We start from the raw sequence: 23,729 nt of genomic DNA on the forward strand, positions 1-23,729 counted from the left end.
CCATCCCTTCCCTCCAACAACAAAAGTATCTTGAAAAGTAGGATGCATCTTTCTATTTCCTTCCTCTCTTTCCCCTTATCAGAGATCAGGGGAAAAATTCTTGTCTCCTCATACAGCTAGGTAGTGCAGTGGATAGAGTCAGGAAGACCTGAGCAAATTTAGTCTTGGGTGCTTACTAGCTGTGGGATCCTGGGGAAGTCACTTAACTTGACAAGAGAGCATTAAAATTACCTATCTTCAGGCAGGTACAGATTTTCTTTTAGAAGAAATAGAAGTATTCTATTTGGCCCCAGAGTCTAGAGACAGAAACATTGAGATGAGGGCCTAGAGCCTCTTCAGGTTTGGAGGCCTGTGCATACATATGAAAGCATAATATAAAACTAACTTTATATCATAAGTGATCTTGCTCACTTGGTTTAACTTTGTTCCTAGTCTATTAGCTGGAAGCATTTTGGAAGCTATTCCTCTGGACTGGAAACAAGACAGAGTAAATCAGGAGGCATTTGGGATGTTCATCATTAACTACTTTGTACTAGAGACCCTTGGCCCTGGACCAGGAAATTGAATTAAGAAAAAAAAAAGACTTGAGTCCTGAAGGCACTTAATAACCTAGCTCCTTCCTACTTTTCTAGATTCCTTAAGTTCAATACAGATTATTTATTATCCTTCTCATAGTCTATGCTCCAGCAGCACTGGCCTGCTTCTTATTCTCCATTTCCAGTCTGGCAATAACCTGGCTATTTTTTCAGTACCTGGAATGTTTTTTTCTTCTCAGTTGTTATCTCTTAGCTTCCTTCAAGACTCAGTTCAACTTCCACCTTTTCAAAATCTACTGATCTAGCAGGATGAATACAGAGAGGACTGACGAGACTTTGGACTGGCGAGACTTACATGAACTGATGCTAAGTGAAATGAGCAGAACCAGGAGATTATTATATACTTCAACAACGATACTGTTTGAAGATGTATTCTGATGGAAGTGGATCTCTTCGATAAAGAGAGATAATTCAGTTTCAATTGATCAAGGATGGACAGAAGCAGCTACACCCAAAAAAAGAACACTAGGAAATGAATATAAACTGCTTGCATTTTTGTTTTTCTTCCCGGGTTATTTGTACCTTCTGAAGCCAATTCTCCCTGTGCAACAAGAAAATTGTTCAGTTCTGCACACATATATTGTATCTAGGATATACTGTAACCTATTTAACATATAAAAGACTGCTTGCTATCTGGGGGAGAGGGTGGAGGAAGGGAGGGGAAAAATCGGAACAGAAGTGAGTGCAAGGGATAATGCAGTAAAAAATTACCCAGACATGGATTCTGTCAATAAAAAATTATTAAAAAAAAATCTACTGGTCTCCTCACTTTTTCACTCTATTCTGTGTATATCTGAAATATTTTATTGTTGATTTTCCTGTTATGTTATTCATTAAATGACCTTGCTTGAGACTTTTTACTTACTCTATTAAATGTGTTTAGTTCCACCATCAATGAAGATTAATTCTATGATTCCTTCTGAGATTCTAGGATTTTATGATTCTGAAGGGCTAGAAATCAGAGATACACATGACTAGGGTAGGACTTTTGACCTGGCTAGTACTATTTTTAGTGGGACATAATTACTACCCAGTGCCTTTTTGCTTGCCCACATAAACACACATAAACCACATAGTTTCAGAGATAGTTCTGGCATTGATGGTCAATAAATATCAGGGAAAACTGCAACGATTGGGGTTGGTGTGCTTCTAAGGGGGAGAAAGTTTATTTTCCTGCCAAAGTCAAGTTGCATACATTATACAAAGTAAAAGAGACAATTAAATAAATGATCATAGTTGATTAAAAAAGAAAGAATGAGATTCCGCCCATAATGCCTAAGGTGCAATTTGGGCTATTAAAATGATTTCAGGGGGAAAAAAGTATTGATTTCACTCTAATTAAAATTTTTTTTAGCAGAGCTCATTTAGTTTTAGATATTGAAATTGCTCATTGTTATTCAAGCACTCTAATTTTAAATAGTTATTCAACAGACTCTTCAATTCAGACAGGAAAATGTCTCAGATCTCAAATAACAATTACAAAAACCCCATAAGTGCTAATTTAGAGAGCTATCTTTTATAGGAAGGTTGCTCACCTACCAGACCACAATGTATTCAGTATCCTGGAGAGGAAAAAGCCTGGTGGAATCTTGGAGAAAATTGCTCCTTACTTCCAACTTCTTTGTCTTCAATGGCTTTATTAGTGTTGAATATTCATGAATTAAAATGCAAAAAGGTAAGCTTCTTGGCTTGCCTTGCTTACTTAACCTTAATAAAATATAAGGGCCTGTTTCATTAATCAGTAACACACCAGATACAGTACATGAATTTTATCTTCCACTTTCTCCTTCGCACTTTAGAATGAAAGGAGAAAAAAATTATATTGCATGTGTTTTCCAATGGAACACAGATTTCATCCTTCAAAAGACAAAAAGAAAAAAAAAAAGAAGAAAGAAATCTCCATAATAACTATCCTAGGAAAGTTTTACAATATGTGTGAGAGATAATGTATGTATGTTTGTGTGTGTGTTTGAGTCTGTGTATTTATGTGAGAGACAGAGAAAGACAGATTTATATAGAGAAAGAGACAGAAATAAAGTCAAAAAGAGAGATAAGAAGATAGAGAGACACACAAAACCTTAAGAAAGAGAGAGAGAGAGAGAGAGAGAGAGAGAGAGAGAGAGAGAGAGAGAGAGAAAAGGAGGAAGGGAAGAAGGGAGAAAGGGAGGGAGAAAGAAAGAATAGTTTAGGTAAACTGCCTAAAAATTGTTCAGAAATTCCTTTAGTTCAAATTAGCTTAGAAATTAATTCTTACTCCTCCTCAGTTTTAATTTCACCTAAATAATTTTTTTTATTGAAAGATTAAATACTTTTAGTATAACCTATTTTTTTCTCAACATAACATTTGATTTACAAAATCTCAAAATCTACAATTTGGCATATCCTCCTCCCCCACTATTACTAAAAGATAGTAAGGTGCTATAGAGACTCATAATAATGATTATGTAGAATACTTTATAGCTTTCAAAGTATTTTTGAATGCATTATGTAAATTAATATTCATTATCATGATCATGGGGAAAAAGAAAAAAAAAAACATTGAATTGGGAGACAGGAGATCACTAATAATTCTGCCACTAACTATTTGACATTAGTACAATCATCTAACATCTTTTAACTTCAGTATCCTTGTATCCTTGTTTGTAAAAAGAGAGATTTAGATTAGGTGATCTCAAAAGTCTTTTCTGCTCTCAAGACTGAAATTTTTTAAATAATGAAATTGGACTAGATGATATCTCCTTGCTTTCAGCTAGAAGGATGTATGACAAATAATATTATCCCCATTCTACAGTAAAGAAAATAATTTGCTCAAGGAAACACAACAAAGAAAGTGGGCAAGCTGTAAGCATATTTTCAGATTCATAACTTTCCTTTTACCCTAAGTCTCTTTTCATTCATATTCATATTCAACAAAGATATCAAAGTATTATTTCTAAAGCATTAGTCTGGCTGTGTCACCATATTCAATAAATTCTATATTATCTCTAGGATCCAATAAGCAGATGAGAACAATTTGTTCCAAAGACCATGATGACAGATGAAGCAAATACTTTCCAGTGTTTAGAACTTGATAAGACATGGAAGACACCAAGGTTATCCACTGCATCCCAAACCATTGCTAATCATACTGACTTTTGTCTTGTCATGGGCTTCAATGACTCTGGAAGAGAGAGGGTAGATAATGAATTTGTGCATCTCTGTCTCACTTAAATCCAATTCATGTGCAAGTCAAGACATTAACCTGTGATGACATTAGTTTTCTTTGAAAATGAAAAATGAACATCAACAGGATCCAACACAACTTCTCCAACAAATTTACAACTTTTCATAACCTAACTCCAGCCTAATTTTTTCCATTTTTACTTTATTATAAGCTACTCTCTTTCACCTACACAAAAGTATGTTTTCTTGCTCTTCCTCACACATAATCTATGTCTTATTTCCATGTCTTTATACAGGCCGTCTCCCCTTGCTTAGAATATATTCCCTCCTCGTCTCTGCCTCTCAGAATCCATAGTTTCTTTCAAACCTCAGCTTCTACATGAAGCCAAGTAGATAAAGACTGATCCAGGTGTTAGTGTTTCACTTAAATTGCTGTATTTCTTTTTGCAAATTTGCCAAAAGGAATGTGTGTTAGATACAAAAGGAGTGTGGGAACACTAGAAGAAGAAAAAAGGACTTTAAGAGGCAAAAATCATCTGACTTAGATAGCTTTGGGCTATTGAAATAGATCAGAGATGGAATTTAGAAGAGAGATAAATGACAAAATTTGTAAGAGATATGAAGAACAATCTCTCCACAAAAATACTGCTTTAGATATTATGTGAGGGGCTCAGGATTCAGGGAAATTAAGGCAGACAAAAAAGATTGAGGAATAGATGGAGTAGAGCCCAAAGAGGTGAATTCATGAAAGAAAAGCAGAGGGTTGGTGGGCAGACAAGGCAAGTTCAGTGAAATAATGTAAATGGAACAATGAACAGGTTACACAAGTTGATAAAGTGTACTGGTAGGTAAAGGAGAATTGGGGAAGCATGAGAATAGTATAAAAGTGAAGGGAATTTAGATTTGCATATGCAATTCTTGTTGCCTAGGAAAATGAAGCTGGAAGGATCTCCTGAGTTCTGAGATGCAGTGGGCTAAGCTGATCTGTTGTCTGTTTTAGATTTGCCGTTAACATGGGGAGTCTCTAGGACCAAATAATCAACTTGCCTAAGGAGGGCCAAAGCACCTCAAGTTGGACAAAGAACTGATAAAAAAATAATGGGACTGGTCCCAAGCAAAGCCTATACTCCTATATCAGGGTAAAATAAAGCCAACTCAGTCTTTAGGGAAAAAAAAAATTAAAAAAAATTAAAAGGGAATGAGGTACGGCTGTGACTATGAACATGTTATTAGGACAGAAGAAAGGAACTTGAAGACAAAATCAAATTACGATGAAGTGACAACTGGTTACAAAAATGTTTTAACTATATTTCTTAATGTTGAGGTGTACATATCAATAAATGACTTTAAGAAGTGTTAATTATTATGGAGAACTGGGCAAGTTGTACAGTGACTTGTTATCTCTGTTCCAAGTCTTCCTAAAAGAATACATGAAGGGACTAAAAGATTGCCCCTTCATATTATTAGAGAAGAAATATAGGGAAAAAGAATCTGAGGTGAAGGAAGGGGACTTGAGCTTGGTCAAGATGATGGAGAATGGAAGAAAATTACATAGAAGAGAAAGGGAAAGAAAAGGATTGTCTAAAAACAAATCTAAGATTTTTCATAAAGAGAAGAGGCAGGATGCAATGAGATGGAAGAAGTTGCTTGTTCTCTGCAGAATGTTATAATAGAGTCACAGAAGCTATAAGGTGAGAGATCATTCACTAAGGAGTAGAAGAAGAACAGTAGTAGTACTTGGCAATAGAATGTTCTTGTTGTTGGAATGCATATTCAATTGAGGATCTCTCAAGGTTTATAAAAATAGATTGACAACAACCAAGTTTTAGTGATTCATGTATTATAACTGACATTATAAGGAAAACTTATCTTGGAAAAGAAACTGAAAACCATAAAGGTACAGGTTGTGTTTTACTCATTATTGTCTATAGATGGCAAAGGATTTAATGAGAAAAAATGTTAAGAATAAATATCTAAGAAAGCATTATCTGAGAATTACATTTGGATATCTGGGTTGTGGCTTACAATTTTAATGGCTTTAATTTTTAAGATATCCTTTACTTAAAAAAAAAAAAAGTTTTGTTTTTGTTAGTTTTACTCCATCTCTGGCTAGGAAACAAATAGCTTAAAATTGCTTTAAGATTTTTGGGATACTGTATTTGCCAGATACCTAACAAATTTAAAGAAAAAAAGTATGGAGGGAAGGAAGGAAAGATGAGAGGAAGAAAGAAAAAAAAAAGAAAATAGATTTTGTTCAGTTCTGAGCACTGTGGTTTAAGAAAAATCCTGATCAGCTGGAAAGTATTCAGAAGAGGTTCAACAGGACAGTGAAAGGTCTTATATCCAGGCCATTTCAATGACTGATTGAAGTAACTCGACATGTTTAGTATCGAAATGTTTGTTCCTTCCTTCCCTTTCTCCCTCCTTCCCTTCTTCTCTTCCTTCCTTCTTCCCTAATTCTCTCCTTCCCTTTCTCCCTCTCTCAATCCTTCCTTCCTTCCTTCCTCTTCCATATATATTAAGGCCTTCCTAGCTTCTTTAAATATTCTGCTCAAATCCCCGCTTCTGCAGGACCTTTTCCAACTGATATTTTCTCTTCTTTGATTACCTTACATCTACTCTACTTATATTTTCTATGTACCTAGTTGTTTATATGCAATCTTCTTGATTTCAAGGCCTACTTTTTTCCCATTGCCATCAGAGGTCCTGGCCTAGATTAATTATCTAAACACTGCTTGGCGATTTATGACTTCCTACCTCTCAGTATGTATTAAACACACAGAATTGCTTTTTTGGGGAGGGGTTTTACAGTAGATGCTACAAGCAGAACAGCTAAGAATAACAATGAAACTTTTTTTTCAGTCTCCCTTAGTGCTGGAAAGGAAAAACTTGTAACCTGTCTAGAAAGGATCTTTGAGTGAATCACCTTAAGTATTCTCTACAAGTATGTGAATGAAACAAGAAAGATCATGATGTCTGACAATTGCTAATTAAATTGGCACTGGAAAATTTACTAGTTTTAATTAGTGTAAAATAAGTCTCAGACAGAAAGATTAAAGCGTGCTAATCAGATTAAAAGCAAAGTATGAATTTTATGGGCTGCTTGGAGTGAGAGCATTGTCAGCTTGAAGCTGGAAACAACCTGAACTTGAATTGTTTTTTTTTTTGTTTGTTTGTTTTTTTAAAGTACCATTGAAATCAATTTAATTTTATCAAAATTGCTCATTAATCACATTAGTAATAGTATTGACTTTTAATGCTTCCATATTTTTACTTCCTGGAATTCTTAATGGACAGAGGCATGATTTCTTATGATTAAAACTTTCCATCTACTTTTTGAATTTGATTTGGCCGGTCTTCAGGTGAGAGACATGGCATCTTACCCAAGATACATACTGGAAGCCTTCCAGATTTGAACCATCTAGGTGAGTCATGGGAGCTTTTTTGCTTTTGACATGTTACACATTCATAAATATATATATATGCATATATATGCATATATATATAGAGAGAGAGAGAGAGAGAGTAGCTTTTTATTTTCAAAATATAGTTTTTAACATTCACCCTTGCAAAACTTTGTTTTCCAAATTTTTCTCCCTCTCACCCACCTCTCAAGTAATCCAATACAGGTTAAATATGTGCAATTCTTTTAAACGTATTTTTACATTTATCAAGCTGCACAAGGAAAATCCGATAAAAATGACAAAGAAAAAAGCAAACAAACAACAACAAAAAGGTGAAAATACTGTGCTATGATCCACATTCATTTCTCATGGTCCTCTCTCATGCAGATGGCTCTCTCCATCATAAGTCTACTGGAATTGACCTGAATCTCCTCATTGTTGAATAAAACCAAGTCCACCACAATTGATCATCACAGAGTTTAGAAGTTGCTATGTACAATGTTCTTTTAGTTCTACTCAATTCACTTAGTATCAAATCATATAAGTCTCTCCACGTTTTTCTAAAATAAATGATTTATAAGCACTGGAAAAAAATAGGGTTAATCACCACTTATAAACATGCATTTATCATGAAAATGTTATACCAGTTTAACCTCATTTTACTTTAGGACAGGTTTACTATATCAGCAAGTGGAAAAAATTCTATAGACCTAGGATAGATAATATGGGGTATAGGGCTTGAAGTCAGGAAGATTCTTCTTTTTGAGTTCATATCTGGCCTCAGATACTTAGTGATTGTGTTGGGTAGGTCACTTAACCCTGTTTGCCTGTTTGCTTATCTGTAAAATGAGCTGGAGAAGGAACTGGCAAACTATTCCAAGAAAACTCAAAAAAGAGGTCACAAAGAGTGAGGAGCCACTGAAACTACTGAACTCGAACAGGAAAATCTCCTTAGCTTAGTTCTTAGAAATTGTTTTTTTAAACTTGATTGAATTAAAAAAAAAATCAGTACAGTGATAACTCTGTGCCAGGAACTATCTTACTGTAGATACAAGCATAAAAATGAAACATTCCTTTCCTTCCAAGGTCCTAATTCTAATAGGGACAGATAGTACATATTTGACAATGGTGGTCTGGGAAGATATCACAGGAAATGAGAGTTGTTATAAGGCAATCAATTGATATACCTTTGCAGGAGCAATGACACTATAACAGTCCTGGGGAATTAATCTACTAAGAGTTGGTACTTCTGTTTTAAGGCTGAGTTATCTTGATAAGTATTTGAGTGAACAAGAACTCAAGTAATCCATAGTGTCTATATAGTTGTCAAACTATATTTCAAATCCCGTATAGTCACTCCATTCCAGACATTTTGCCATCCAACTGCATATTTGCCACCTCCCCTAAACAGATACATCTTTTAAATTTTGCTCTGGGATCATCAATCCAAAGAATAATTACTCTTTTTTTTGTGTGTGTGACATTTCAGTCCAGCTGAAGAAGAAGAAGCAGAACATCAGAAGTCCTTAGGCAGTTAGGACAAATTGTGGTATGAGATGTAAACCATGGCACTCTAATAAAAACAAGACACTGCGTTAGCCAGCAGGGACACAATGATGAATAATGCACAATCTCCTATCTCAAGGAGCTTATAATATAGTAGGGGAAATGATACAGGCACATAAAGAACTCTAAGGCAAATTAGAATGTGATAAGTATGTAGGAGAGATCTGGGTAGTGTGCTGTGCATTCAGAGAAATAATTTCATTGAATCTAATGCAGCACATATCTCAGTATCAAATCATCTCCTAAATACTTTTTAACTTTGATGGCTTTCATTCATCTCAGACATAGAAATCACTTTTACTTCTGAATACAGAGTAGATAAATGGAAATTTTTCCTTGTTTTTTTCTTCTTTCCCTACTTTCCCTCTCCAGTTCTATACAATTTTTAGTTGTCTCAGAATGGAATGTTAACAAGCCAATCCGTTTTTTCAATGTCTGCCTGTATGTATGTCTACCTATCTACCTGTGCCTTGAATTTTATGATACTTTCATGATATTCATAAGGTTGTAAACAATGAAGAACACTAATGGAACTTCAGTATGAGAATAAATCAGGCCTGAAAAAAGCTTTTAGGGGAATTCAATTATAAATTAGATAAAAATGGTGTGGTTTGGATAATCTGGAGAATGTTTTATTTGGCATTTACTTATTTTCAATTGTTGTTCTTTTGGTACAAACTTATTGTATGGATTTTCCTTCAGATTTCCAAATGCTGGGGAATAGTCAGAAAGAAATTACTTTTAAGCACGCAGTGATGTGACCATTGACAATTATTGCAAAGTGGACATTTTATTGTCAATTTCCTGACATAAATTTTAACTAAAATGGTGTCAGTCAATCTTTTAATGTAAGTTAGTTGAAACTAATGCTATATTATTCGATATGAATTATTCTGGAAAAAAAACAACAACAATCTATTCACAAGGAAAGAAATGTCACTGGCTATTTATTTATGTATGGAGTTCAAAACTGAACCTTTGGGATTTTGAAAGATTTCTTGATGTGGATACTACTTTTACCAATGTACATCCCAAACTTCTCATATATTCTTTTTTTCTCCCTGACCCTTGTCTATGCTTTCTCTTAAAAATTCCGTGGAGATGCAATGAAACATTCTAGAGGTTTCTTATTACTCTTCACAGAATTGTCTCTTCTCTTTCAGTTTGCTTTCTTTTTAGGTCTATTCTCTCAAGGCAGAACATTTAGTGTGTGGTCTAGTTATTATTCCTATCTCTTATACAAACAAGTGCTGCATGAATGTGGGAAAATTAGTTATGCTCTCAAAAACCCAAACAAACTTCTAAAATACTATAGCATAAAAGGTGTATATATGTATAAATAGAGGAAGTTCCCATATTGAGAGGTCCTAAATCAGTGAAATCATGGGTCCAGGCCAAAGTCAAGAATATATTATCATTTCAGTCCAATGCTATAAACATTTATTAAGCATGTGCATGTCATTATGCTTGGCATTAGAAATATATCAGCAAACATGAGAAAAAGTTCCTTCTCTAATCATACACATACACACACAGACACACACACACACGTATTACTTGGAGATAGTAATAATGATAATAATAGCTAGTATTTATATATTTCTTTGTGGTTTGCATAGTACTTTAAATATACTATCTCATAGGATCCTCACAATAGCTCCTTGAGGTAAATATTTTCATTATTACCATTTTGCAAATGAAGAAACTGAGGCTAAGAGAGGAGAGGTTAAAGTCTTGCCCATACTGACACTGTTATCAAGTGTCTGGATCAATATTGACTTCAGGTCTGGTAATTTATCCCCTGCATAGAAATATAGGAAATCAAAGATTAGTTAGAGAGAAATGCAGGAATAACCAGAGAGCCCATGAAAAGATTCCCAGAAGGGGTGGCACCCATTTGCCATAAAATCTTTTTACACACTTTTTAAACACATCTTACACTTGGTAATCTGCTATTTCCTGTTTGTGGCCAGTCAGAATCATTACATCTCTAGTTATTGACAGGGAGATACAATGGTAGTCCTTGGTCTGAAATTTGAAGGGAGATAGGAAGTGAGGAGGGAAAGTACTCCAAGCATGGGAAATAACCTATACAAAGACACAGAAATAAGAAATGGAGTATTTTGCATAAAGAATAGCAAATAGATCATTTGGCAATAATATAGATTATGTGAGGAAAGTAATATAAATTAAGCCAGGAAAGCAAGGCTGGAGCCAGATTGTGAAGGGCAACCTCTCAGACCACTTGGAGAAAATTATGTCACCTGAGAACACTATTGTAGGCATCTGTACTTTCAATATTTATTTGCATTTTAAGTTACTCAGTACTACTAATACATTATTAGGTCATTTACAGTAATTTTAGATAAGTCTATAAATTTTTAGTTTGGGATTGAAAGAGAGAAAGCCTTTCTCACGGGAAAAGATATTTCCACAGTTTTATCCTGGGTTTAGGACTAAAAGAGAATTTAATTTTGGAAATTGATAAGAATCGCAGAAGCCTTTGATCCGAGAGAGAAAGAGAAGATGTGTATGGACAGCAGAAAGTAACAGAGTGGAGGATTGTGGTGTTTATGGAATTAGACCCCTTTTTATTTTCCCACCTCTTAGGGATTAAGTAATCCTGAAGAGATTGGCAAGCCCTATCTCTTTTGATGTCAAAAACTATTTTTCTTCTCTATTTGTACATTCAGTGCCATAACTGATTTAATTTGGGGAGAAAATTTTTCTAATGTAAAATATGAATATTTCATTTTTAGTCAATAGTCTTAAGATGGTTGCCAAGAATTATATACTGAAGAAAGGAATTTTACATGATGGAGGAAATTTTCCCAGTATTGTGTTTTGGAAGGACAAAGGGCAAGAAAGGAATCTTTAATTCTACATCCCATAAATGAATGTAAACTGCTTGCATTTTTGTTTTTCTTCCCGGGTTATTTATACCTTCTGAATCCAATTCTCCCTATGCAACAAGAGAACTGTTTGGTTCTGCACACATATATTGTATCTAGGATATACTGTAACCTATTCAACATGTAAAGGACTGCTTGCCATCTGGGGGAGGGGGTGGAGAGAGGGAGGGGAAAAATTGGAACAGAAGTGAGTGCAAGGGATAATACTGTAAAAAATTACCCTGGCATGGGTTCTGTCAATAAAAAGTTATTTAAAAAAAAGAATCATAGATTTAAGTCTGAAAAAAAATTCTACACCCCATGAGTTGCCATGTCTGCTGATTCAGCACAATTTCAACTCCATTTCAATGCTATCACACTCATCTAATTCTTGGGCTATGAATTTATTGAATTTCTTCTTAGTCTAGCCTCTCCATCTTCCCTGTCTAGCAACCTGATACCCTTCCTCAAGGTCACTGAAACCCCAACACAAGCTCTCCTGGATGCTCATGAACAATTTTCATCATCATAGAGAGATTTTCCTAAGGTTCTGTGACTCTGGATTATAGCAACTAGGGCTACATTCTGGAGGTATTTTTTAACTGATTTATGTGTTTCTGCTGAACTAAAAATTTCTCCTCCTAGTCCAATCACCTTACAATTCCTATGGTTTTTGTCAAACCAAAAAAGAATTTTTATTTTGTGGGATCTAGCTTTCAGATTGTCTCATGGCCAGTTCCTTACAAGATCTGAGAGTACTGGTGCCTGACAGACTTTGCAATGCAAAAAAAACCAGTGCATGTCTTCTGTGCTTTCTTCTTCTTCTTTTTTTTTTTTTGTATTCAGTAAAGCAACATTAAAAAACCTGACTGTTCATAATCATCTTTTTTTGGTAAATATCCTCAGAATACTATCCCAGAATGTCTTTAGAGGCATGTCATCTCCAGTATGATTTTTCTCCTACATGCATGTGGTTGTTCTTCTCATCTTGTGTCATTACTATTTTTCCCCCCACAAAGAACATTGGGAACTAAAACATCTAAATGTGATACTTTGACCATTATTGTTGACGAAAAAAGATCAATATAAAAACACTAGTAGATCTATTCCATTTCATATGTGCTTATAGGCTCTTCCTGTCAGGGTCTTAGGATGTTTGGTGCATAAATACTAGAGAAAATAGGAAAGGGCTTAGCAGGTGTTGTTTACTCACAACTGTCACTGAGCTCTTGAAAATAGCATCATCACTATTCAAGTCATTTGGTGTGTGCTGCACCCAAAGATTCCCAGTAATTTGCCATTCAGTCTCCTGTAAAAAAAAAAAAAAAGTCTGAGAAATCAACTGCCTTTGCCAAACATTCAACTCCTCTGCCAAGCATATAGAGATGATAGAGAGAGAGAGCTCTAGTATTGAATTTAAAATTTCTTGCAAAACACCATTGTAGAATATAATGGAATATATGAGTAATATCACTTAACAAATATGACCATACTTCAATATTTCCATAATGCTACTGATATGGGAACTATTGAGAGGATTTTTTTCTAATGTAGTTCAAAATCTTCCATGCTTTCATATATTCATACTTTTTCTATCTTTTTCTTAACCTTTCAACTACACTCTCTGAAATTCATTCTACTATTATCCATCATCCTTCTTCAACTCACTTTGTTTCCCATCCTCTGCTTTCTCAGGGAAAGCTCATTGCCAGAAAATTTATCAGGTTTGGTATCCACATTATAGCAGAACCTTCAGCAGCCTCTGCCCTGTTGATTGAAAAAACAGAGGGCAAAGGGAAAAAAACAAAGCAAAGCAAATAAAATGAAAACCAAAACATAAAAACCTCTGGAATTCTTTATAGAAAGACACGGTAGAAGTCTAGAAAACTCTTCCTTTCCCTATAAAAGAGCTGTACTCTTTGGATTTAAGTTCATGATAATCATGCTGTAGCCCTAGCCCTTTTTAACTTCCTTTTTATCTGTTGTTTTCATTTTTAAACTATTTAAACTCTGACACAGGTAGGTACTTATTAACATTTATTGTATTATATTTATCTTTGTGATTATAATCTATTTTCATAAATTCAGCATAGAGAAACTATCCACATAGCAGAGCTTCCTGTGTTTCTTTTGTGGTGATTAAAATATGTCTTGTTTTTTTTATTATTTCTAAGAATACAAATAACACAACACAAGGAAAGACATACACGCATAGGAAAACCTAGAATCCCTGATCAATACTTCTCTGCTTACATAGAGCTCTTCCCTAGTTTTACTGTTTTCCCACCTAGCAAAATAATTGGCTCTGCAGTATGATGATGAATACACCTATATGTATTCAAAACCTTGGAATTTGGTTGTTGAAATATGGCCTCGAAGTGAGAAAGGTCTGGTGAATTGATTAGGGTAAATGACAATAATAATTATATTCTCAAGTGTGTTAACTTTATTAATAATATACAGTACCTTGTTTTATTGTATTTTATAAATATTGATTTTTTTTTTTTTACAAATTAAAAGTTTGTGGTAAACCTATGTTGAACAACTATATCAGAATCATTTTTCCGACAGTATTTGCTCACCTCATGTTCCTGTGTTACATTTGGTAATTCTTACAATATTTCAAACTTTATTATTTTATTATTATTATCATATCTGCTATGTTAATCTATGATCAGGGATCTTTGATCTTACTATTGTAATTGTTTGGGGGTGCCATAAATAGATTAATATTGTGTGTGTTCTGACAGCTCCACTGACCAATCATTCTTTTCTCTCTCCCGCTACTGAAATCTCTCTATTCTCAGAAACATAGAGATCAAAATTAGCTCAGTTAATAACCTTACAATGGCCCTCAAGTATTCAAGTGAAAAGAAGAGTTAATTGATGTAGCAGATTTCATTGTTGTCTTATTTTAAGATATTGCCACAGCCGTTCCCACCTTTAGCAACCACCACCCTTGTCAGCAGCCATGAACATAAAGGCAAGAATCTCTATACTCAAAAAATTACAATTTGTTGAAGGTTCAGATGATGGTTAGCAATTTTTAGCAATAAAATATTTTTAATTAAGGTATGTACATTTTTTAGATATCATACTATTGCACACTTGATAGACTACAGTATAGTGTAAACATAACTTTTATATGCACTAGGAAACCAAAAATTTTGTGGGATTCATTTTATTGCAATATTTACTTTATTTCAGTGATCTGGAACTGAATTTGCAATATGTCCAAGGTATGCTTGTAAACACTTTTGGAATAATATGACTTCATAGGATCATAGAGTGAAAACTTGTAGGGATCATCTAGTGCAATTTCATTTAGTACACAAGGAAACTGAGGCAGAAAGGTTAAGTGACTTTCTCAAAGTTACACAGGTAGGTAATGACCAATACAAGATTTTAACTCAGATCTCTTGTGCATCTTGGCTTTTTGTAATCAGATGTTAAACTACCTCTCCAAAATTTTATTTTCTTCAATGCTTTTCATTATTTTCTTAAATGTTTAAAGAAAATCAGGAGAAAATTTCCAGTCCACTGGGTAGAGTCTCTATGAAGAATTTATGAAAACAAATGGACAATAGTCACAAATATTGTAATATTGATATATTTGTGAGGTGATACTTATCATATGTTTCCATTATCTTCCTCCAAGGAGATTTTCAAGAAAGTTTATATTCCAAGCTAGTACTGTGCCTGGCTCTCATCGATTTCTGCTTGGCAAAAAGGTTAAATGTTTATTGACAAAGGTATTTTTTGAACTCTAAAACTCTTTATTGTGATAACTGTTTTCTTCTGGTTAAATTCTTACTGGAAATAATATTAATGAATGGAATATATTGGTTTTGGTGCCATATCTTTATCTACTTTTGTTTTTAGGAGTTTGTTCAAATCAACAAGATTGAATTTACTGGAATATGTCAAGTTTTCAAATTAATTTGATATGAGTGGACCAAAAGAAAAGAAAAAGGTTTGTAGAAATGGAAATCAAAACCCACAGGAAAGAAAATTGCATTTCTTCAAGTTTATAGAAACCTTTTTTCATCAAATACATTTTAAAGTTTTTAGTTTCTTGAAGAGAATGATAGGTAAAAATGTTGAGATTGATAAAAATATTGATAGATGGATGTATTTTTTAAATGTATAATCTGCAAACCTGGGGTCACATACAATACTTAAATTGTCTTCCTTTCCCAACTTGTTTCTTTCTTTCTTTTTTTCCTTTTTTAAATAACTTGACTTTTTTGGTTTTCTGGCTTAGCTACCATGAGAAAATGCCATTAGTCCTCTTGAGCAATAACTGTACTATTGTCCCCACTACTCATTCTTGTTCTGCTTCCATAGTTCTTACATGGACCAGTGAAGGATAACCCTTCCTCCTTCATGACAGCTATATATTTTACTAGGCAAGGGGAATGTTTTAGTCAAAGCTAACAGTATTCTAGAGACATTTATCTGGCTAATTGTTCTAAGAAATGAATGGATTTTTCTCTTTGCTTTTCAAGTCTCAAAGAAACTCAACTCACAGCTTTTCCAATAATGGGAAAGATAAAATAAACAAACAATTGGAGTATGAAAAGTGGTAGTATTATAGAGGGACTTTATTGGGTCATAATTAGAACTTGCAATATGTATCTGATTTCTTTCCAGTGTGTAAGATAACTTGGTAATCTGGTAAAATTATCTTTGGCATTTTTATTTTTTATACATCTCCAGTGCTTTAAAAGATCCCTAATTTCATCTATGAGAAGCAATTCCTTCTATAACAGAATTTTCTAGTTTTTTTTGTCTTGACCACTTTGACAATTTGGTGAAATTTAAGAACCCAATAGTATTTTATTTTTTCTAATTACATGTAAATATAGTTTTCAACATTTATTTATTAAAAAAAAATTTAGTGCCAAAATTTTTTCCTTCCTTCTTTGCTTTCTCTCCAAGGTGGCAAGTAATCTCACATAGGTTATACATGTACAATCATATTAAATATATTTCCTCATCAGTCATGTTGTGAAAGAAGAATCAGAACAAAAAGGAAAAACCATAAAAAAGAAAAAAACCAAAAAAGTGAAAATAGTATGCTTTGATTTATATTATAGATTCCATAGTTCTTTTTCTAGATAGCATTTTATATCATGAGTCTTTTGAAGTTGTCTTAGATCATTATGTTACTTAAAAGAGCTAAGTCTATCAAAGTTCATCATTGAACAATGTTGTTGTTACTGTGTACATTATTCTGCTCACTTCACTCAGCACCAATTCATTTAAGTTTTCCAGGTTTTTCTGAAATCTATCTGTTCATCATTTCTTATAGAAAAATAGTATTCTGTTCAGCCATTCCCCAAAAGATGGGCATTTCCTCAATTTCCAATTCTTTGCACCACAAAAAGAGCTGTTATAAACATTTTTGTTCATATGAGTCCTTTCCCATTTTTTATGATCTCTTTGGGATACAGAGCTAGTAGTGATGTTGTATATGCACAGTTTTATAGTCCTTTAGGCATAGTTCCAAATTGCTCTCCATAATAGTTGGATAAGTTTACAACTCCACCAACAATGCATTAGTGTTCCAATTTTCGCATATCCTCTCAAGAATAATCTTTAATTGCATAAAATGAAATGTATAGGATTAAGAAACAATTATTTTGAAAACAGAGTTGTCAAATATTTAAGTTCTTGGGCAACAGGTTAAAAACACCTGCTCTATACTAATGCTGACTAAAACACCATTGCCCCATGTCTTAGTAAATGATCTCCATGAAAAAATAGTAATTAAATATATATATATATATATATATATATATATATATATATATATATATATATATATATATATATATATGTATGTATGTATGTATGTATCCATCACTTGTTGACCCAATTTCTGATAATCATTATCACTTGGATTGGTCATTTGTCAGGTTTTTCTAGCTGGGTGAGACCAAGAAGAGCTTTTTGCTTGCACAGCTTTTAAAAACTTCAAATTTATGCTACAAAAAATTTGACTGAAAAAAAAAATTGGGGCTGTTTAACCTAGAGAAGTGAAAATTTAGGAAGAATATGTTGGCATATATTTAATATGTTGTTCAGTTATTTGAAGGACTTTGATGTGGAAGAAAGATTGGCCATGGAGAGTAGAACTAGTTCCAATGAGAGGAAGTTAGAGTGGTCCAATGAAAAGAGCACTGGTTGTGGGGCTAGAGAACTGGATTTCAAATCCTGCCTCTGTAACCTGTATTGTGTTGAGGAATTTACGTAACCTCTGCATCTCAGTTTCCTTCTTTGTAAAATAAAGAAGTCCCATGAAGCTTTATGTTTATAATCTGAGTTAGCATTTATATAGAGTTGTAAGATTTACAAAGTGTTTGATGTATATTTTTTTATTTAATTCTCACAACAATCCTTTGAGGTGGGTCCTAGTCTTTTTCCCATTTTATAGATGATAAAACAGTCTGAGAAATGTTAAATGATTTGCTCATGGCTACCTAGAAAGTATCTTCAGCAAAGAAGAAAATTTAGGCTTTATATAAAGAAATAAAAATTCTAGTGAGACTAACTCCAAAATGAAATGGAGTGGCTTAGAGGGAAATGGGTTTCTCTCTACTTGAAGTTTTCATCAGAGTCTAGATGTTGGTTATATAATGGATACACATAGAAATTGAACTAAATCACCATTGAGGTACAATCCAATTCTAACTAGACAATGGAGTGTGATTTTAATGGAAGATTAGATTTTATTGGTAGCTAGATATTAGTGAACTTTTGTCACTACACAGAAAACTATGTTGACTTGAGAATGCTATATAAATGTCATTAACATTATTATTATGAGTAAAAAAAGAAGAAACATTTTATTGTTTTATTTTTGGATAGGTTTTAATACAAATGGCAAATCATCTTGTTTGCATGAAAATGTTGGAATTTCTGAAGTGGTTTATTGATTCTTTGATTGTTATGATGCTCATACTTGATCATTAAGTCTTCAAAGAAGGGATTAGAGCAGGCATTAAGTAAGGAATTGTCTAGTAGCTCTCTGCTAAAAGAGAATGTTCCTATTCCAACTGATAAATCATCTTTTGTTTTGAAAAATGTCAATTGTCAAATTGATTGTGATATTCATGTACCAACAATCAAAAGGATCATATGATGGTGGAAAATTACTCAATTTTTGGATTCACTCAAAGCCACATCTATCTCAATAGTGGACAGTTGTTTTTAGTTCTATAATTATGTCCTAAAATTTGAAGAGCTAATTCTGGACGATGGTAAGGCTAGATGATTAATACAACCATTCATATTTTCACTCTCATTGGTTGAGATCCCAAAAATAATAAAAGAATTTATGAATAAATTTGACTCTCTTCTGCCACCAGTCAGCCAAGTGGAAAATATTCTGGAATAGATCTCTCTTCACTGGCCTTATATAAGATTCTTCTGAGAGAATGGGATTATGGGTTTTCTCCCATGGTTCTCTCTGGCCCTAAGAGCTTTAAGGGAGGTGTGAATTCACAAAGTTACAAAGTTTACTTTGTGAATCTGGCATACTTGTGAACTCCAATGAGTAAAGGTGTAAACACAAGCATTGTACTAATTAGCTCTACTTAGTACCTTGTTTCAGGTTCTGGCCCAAAACATCTTCTTGTAAGATCAGATCAACTCTAATTAGTTAGCAGTTTGTAAAGATTCCAACATCTCCCCCTTTCTTTTGTTTTAGAACATAGGGTGGTCATGACCTCCCTGACTTCTCAAGGAGGTGAGAACTCCCCCCCCCCAAAAAAAAAGGTGATCACGCCTTCCCTGACACCTCAGGAAGGGAGATGAAAACACCAAAGGAAATAGGAAGTCAAATCAGATTAACGGGTTTCTGAAGGGGTACACATAACTCCATTAATATGGGCCAGAACTTTGAAACAGATATACATGGTATACATAAGTCCATCAATATGGGAGGCATTATACATAATTTACAATAGCACATAGGAATATAACACAGGCTAGTAGTAATGTAACAAATAACAAGAATCAACATGAAAATTTAAGTACTGCAATAGTCTCATCAACAATATTTCATCTCAAGAAATCCAATGATTCTTGCAATTAAATTAAATACATAAGCACATAGCAATATAACACAGACTAGTATTAACGTAACAAATAACATGAATCAATCTGAAAATTTACACATGTCCATAAGTCCTAGAAATAGTCCATAAGGAACCCATTGTCCATTAGTTCATGTGCCAGGAATCTAATAATTGCTGTAAGCTCTGAAGTACTGCAAAAAGTCTCATCAACAATTTTTCATCTTAAGGAATCCAATGATTCTTGCTAGTTTTTCAAGAACTGAAACAGTCTCCTCTTGTCTTAGGAAATCCAATGATTCCTGAAGATTTTAAAAGTCCTTTTAACAGTCTCATTGTCAGCCATCTGATTCTTTCTCCATCTGTGGAAATATAAGCAGATCCTCTTCTCCAAGTAGTTAACCTATCTAATTCCCTTCTATTTACCACTTTTGGGATTTCTCTTCATTATCTGGTAATTACATTGGAGCTGTTTGCGCTAGGTACTGCCTTGTTATCTTAAAAGGTCTGTATTCTTCCCAACTGTAATCCTGATTGCTTTTCTGTTGGTTGATGACATCAGAGTCCTGAATTTCTAAAGTCTCTCTGGGTGTAACCTCAGCTGCAATCATGCCCCACCTGTCCTTTGATTGATACTTTGGAGCTGGATCCTACCTCTCATTTCTCTGGGTCATCCTACATTCAGAGGCCCAGTGAAAGCCTCGGTTACATTTTGGACATGGGGTTTTGGGTTTTCTCTCACCCTGTCTTCTCACTCCATCTCCATATCTACAACGAGCTCTCAAATGTCCAACTTTTCCGCACTGAAAACATCGATGAGTTTCTCTAGAATTCCTCTGCGAAGAAGGACCTTGCCTTTCCATGTTCATCATAGTTTGGGCATAATAAGCATTTGTGCCCACTGTGGCACAGCGTCTTATGATCTCCTCTAAAGGAGCATTTTTGTCTAGCCCCCATATAATTCTCTTGCAAACCTCATTGACATTTTCCTTAGCCAAATGTCTAGTCATTATTTCTGTTGCTGCATTGTCTCCAATGGTTCTTATTACAGCTGTTTGCAAACATCCCACAAAATCTACAAAAGGTTCGTTGGGACATTGCTCTATTTTTGTGAAAGCATTATTTTCATCTTTCTGTCCAGAGAGAGAATTCCAAGCTTTTATTGCAGCCTTAGAAATTTGCTCACACACTGTTATGGGATAATAAATCTGTTCTGAACTTTCTGCATACTGACCTTGACCAGCTAGTTGGTCAAAAGTGAGTTGTCCAATAGTTCCTGTTTGTCTATTGCGTTGAGCTTGAATCTTACATATTTCATGAAACTCCGAAAGCCACAATAAAGATTTCCAATCATTCGGGGTTAGGATTTCATAAGACAAATTATCTAGTAACATCTTCACATAAGATGATGTAGCCCCATAAAGTGTGCAACCCCTTTTCAAATCTTTAATTTTTTCCAAATTAAAAGGAGTATATTTTCTCTCTTTTTGACCTGAAGAGTCAAGCTTTTCAATAACAGGATATGCATTTATAAAATCAGATATATCTTCTCCTTCATTTTTTGCTTTAATTAATGTCTTTTCTAATCTTGTCAAATTCTGCTTTACAGGAGAAGCTGACTGTGTTTCTGCCTCTCTTCCCCCCCTTTCTTCCTCTACCCATGAGAGGGGAGGGTCATGAGATGTGGAATCACCTAATTCCTCCTGCTGTGAAGTATCATACTCAGAATTGTACTTAACTCCATCCTTATCTGATTCTTGCTCGTTTTCACCTGGTATAGTTGACACCTCTCCCTGCTGCTGTTTCTTCTTTTTCCTTATTTTAATACTTATAAAATTTCCTAAAGCTAGTTGTATTAAATTATATGTATTAAGTATGTCTTTGGAAATTGAGTTAGGCCCATTTTTATTATAGAATTGACAAAGATCCTCTCCTACCAATTTCCATTCGTTTAGATCTAATTCCTTTTCTAGAGAGAAACAAGGACATATGTCCTTTAACAGTTTGTAAAAGTTCAGTGATTTGCTGTAAACTTATAATTAAACCTTGGCTTTCCATAATTTTGACAATGCTCTCTAAACATGTTCCTTGAACAGAAACAGGCTGTTTTCTAAATATCTGTCCCATCTTAGCTGAAATTCTACTTTAACTCTTCTAACAAAATTTCTTTGTTGCACTCACCCTAATTTCTGGGTCAAGAAGACTTTTCCACTGGATCAGGATTAGAGGCTTTTCCACTTGAATCAGGATCGTAGCTTTTCCACTGAAATCCACTGAGGGGTCTGTTAGTCCCTGTTCAGGCACCAAAATGTTGGAGTTCTTGTTCTTCTCAAAACACAGCCGGTTTAGCTTAGAGCCCTCCGAATATCTCCAAATCCAAAAGTTTTGTCCTTCAGCCTCTGCCTCTGTTTTCTTCAGCCTCCAGCCAGCACAAAGATGGAATGAATCTCTTGTCTCCTTCACTTGGGGCTCCGCTAGCTTTCTGGTGAGTCTTTCAGACCAGCTTGGTCTCAGTGAGGGGAGTACAGGAGCCCAGCCACCAACCACAGTAGTGTGACATGAAGATGAATCTGGTTGTCGGCTAAACTCTCGACTCAGTATATTTACTGAGTATATTTATGCAAGGAAATGAACTAAGGAGACATCTCAAGGAAAGACACAACATTTCAGAATGAATAGTGACAGAAGAGCTTCTTTCTGTAGAGACAGTGGAAACTGAACCTGTGACATCGATGACTATTATAGGACAAGTGGGGAAGGTACATGTATTGCTACTGCTTCAGGTCCAGGTGGATTCAGCCCAAGTGACTGTGGAACAGGTCCATGTAGATTTGTTAGAGGACAATCAGGTGCAAGGAACACAGGTGGAGGAACTACCAGAACAGCTCCAAGTCAGTTATTTAGAAGTGGGTCGAATTCATACGGAAGAAGGAACGGAAGTACATGTAGAGGAGCTGCATGTTGAGCATGTAAATCAAATGCAGATGGAAGTACAGAATAACCTTCTAGAAGAAGCTGACCTAGAGCAAGGGGACTCTGAAATCATGGACCAGGGAGAATTAGAAGAGAGTAAAGAGAGCCAAGCAGATGCTGCTGAGGCCAATAAGGAAGATCACGAACAAGGTGAAGATTTAAAGACTGAACCAATGGTAGATGGACAAACTTTAAAAACAGGATAGAAAAGCTGTGCCAGTTGTAGGATGAAATACCAAATGAATATATTTTTTTTAATTTACATTTTGGGGTTTTGAACTAAGGGCAGTGTGACTATCCTTAGGAAAACAGACAGGTGGACCAAACCTAGAATTTTTCCTATACTGCTGAATCGCTCATATTATCCAGAACTGAATTTTCTTCTTTTTTTCCTTTTCTTTTTTTTTTTTTCTTTTCTTTTTTTTTTTTTTTTTTTTTTTCACTAAATGCCACAGAGGAAAAAATTTTTCCCAGAAATGGGGTAGTTTTGAAAAGTTGATTAGTGGAAACTTAAATGGATTGCAACTTATTATACTGTTTGGTATGAATGTAGCTACTTTCATTGTTATAAAAGTTCCCTCTTCCCAGGTCATTGCCCTTCCTGAAACATTTTGCATATTATAAACTCACATGTGAAATCATCAGAATACATATATATGTTCATGTATTCTAATCCATGTTAGAATATGTAGAAAACACAGGTTTGCATGAACCAAACACATTTGTCACTGTGCTGTAAAATTTTAGCTTTTGGATTTTTTTCCCCCACCCCACTGTTCAATGAGGCCAGCTCTGCGGCAGGGACAGAGGAATGGTGTTCAAAGTTTCAGAATGCAAAAAAATAATGATACTTTATGTTTCACATTTCACTTCAATTTGGACTGTTCTTTTGAATAGTGAATTGGAAGTCAGACAGCTCTGATTCTAGTTTCTACTCTATTACTATTCGGCTATAAAATCTTTTTTTTTAACTTCTTTTTTATTATTATAATTTTTTATTGACAGAGCCCATGCCTGGGTAATTTTTTTTTATAACATTATCCCTTGAACTTACTT

At 34.4% G+C, this 23,729-nt stretch overlaps 1 pseudogene; it reads left to right on the forward strand.

Annotated features, from left to right (window-relative positions):
* The first annotated feature begins 22,318 nt into the window (after positions 1-22,318).
* LOC127541440 (zinc finger protein 131-like) lies at positions 22,319-22,904 on the forward strand (annotated as a pseudogene).
* The last annotated feature ends 825 nt before the right edge of the window (positions 22,905-23,729 follow it).

The sequence above is a fragment of the Antechinus flavipes genome, chromosome 6, assembly GCF_016432865.1.
Source record: "Antechinus flavipes isolate AdamAnt ecotype Samford, QLD, Australia chromosome 6, AdamAnt_v2, whole genome shotgun sequence".
NCBI classification, from domain to species: Eukaryota; Metazoa; Chordata; class Mammalia; order Dasyuromorphia; family Dasyuridae; genus Antechinus; species Antechinus flavipes.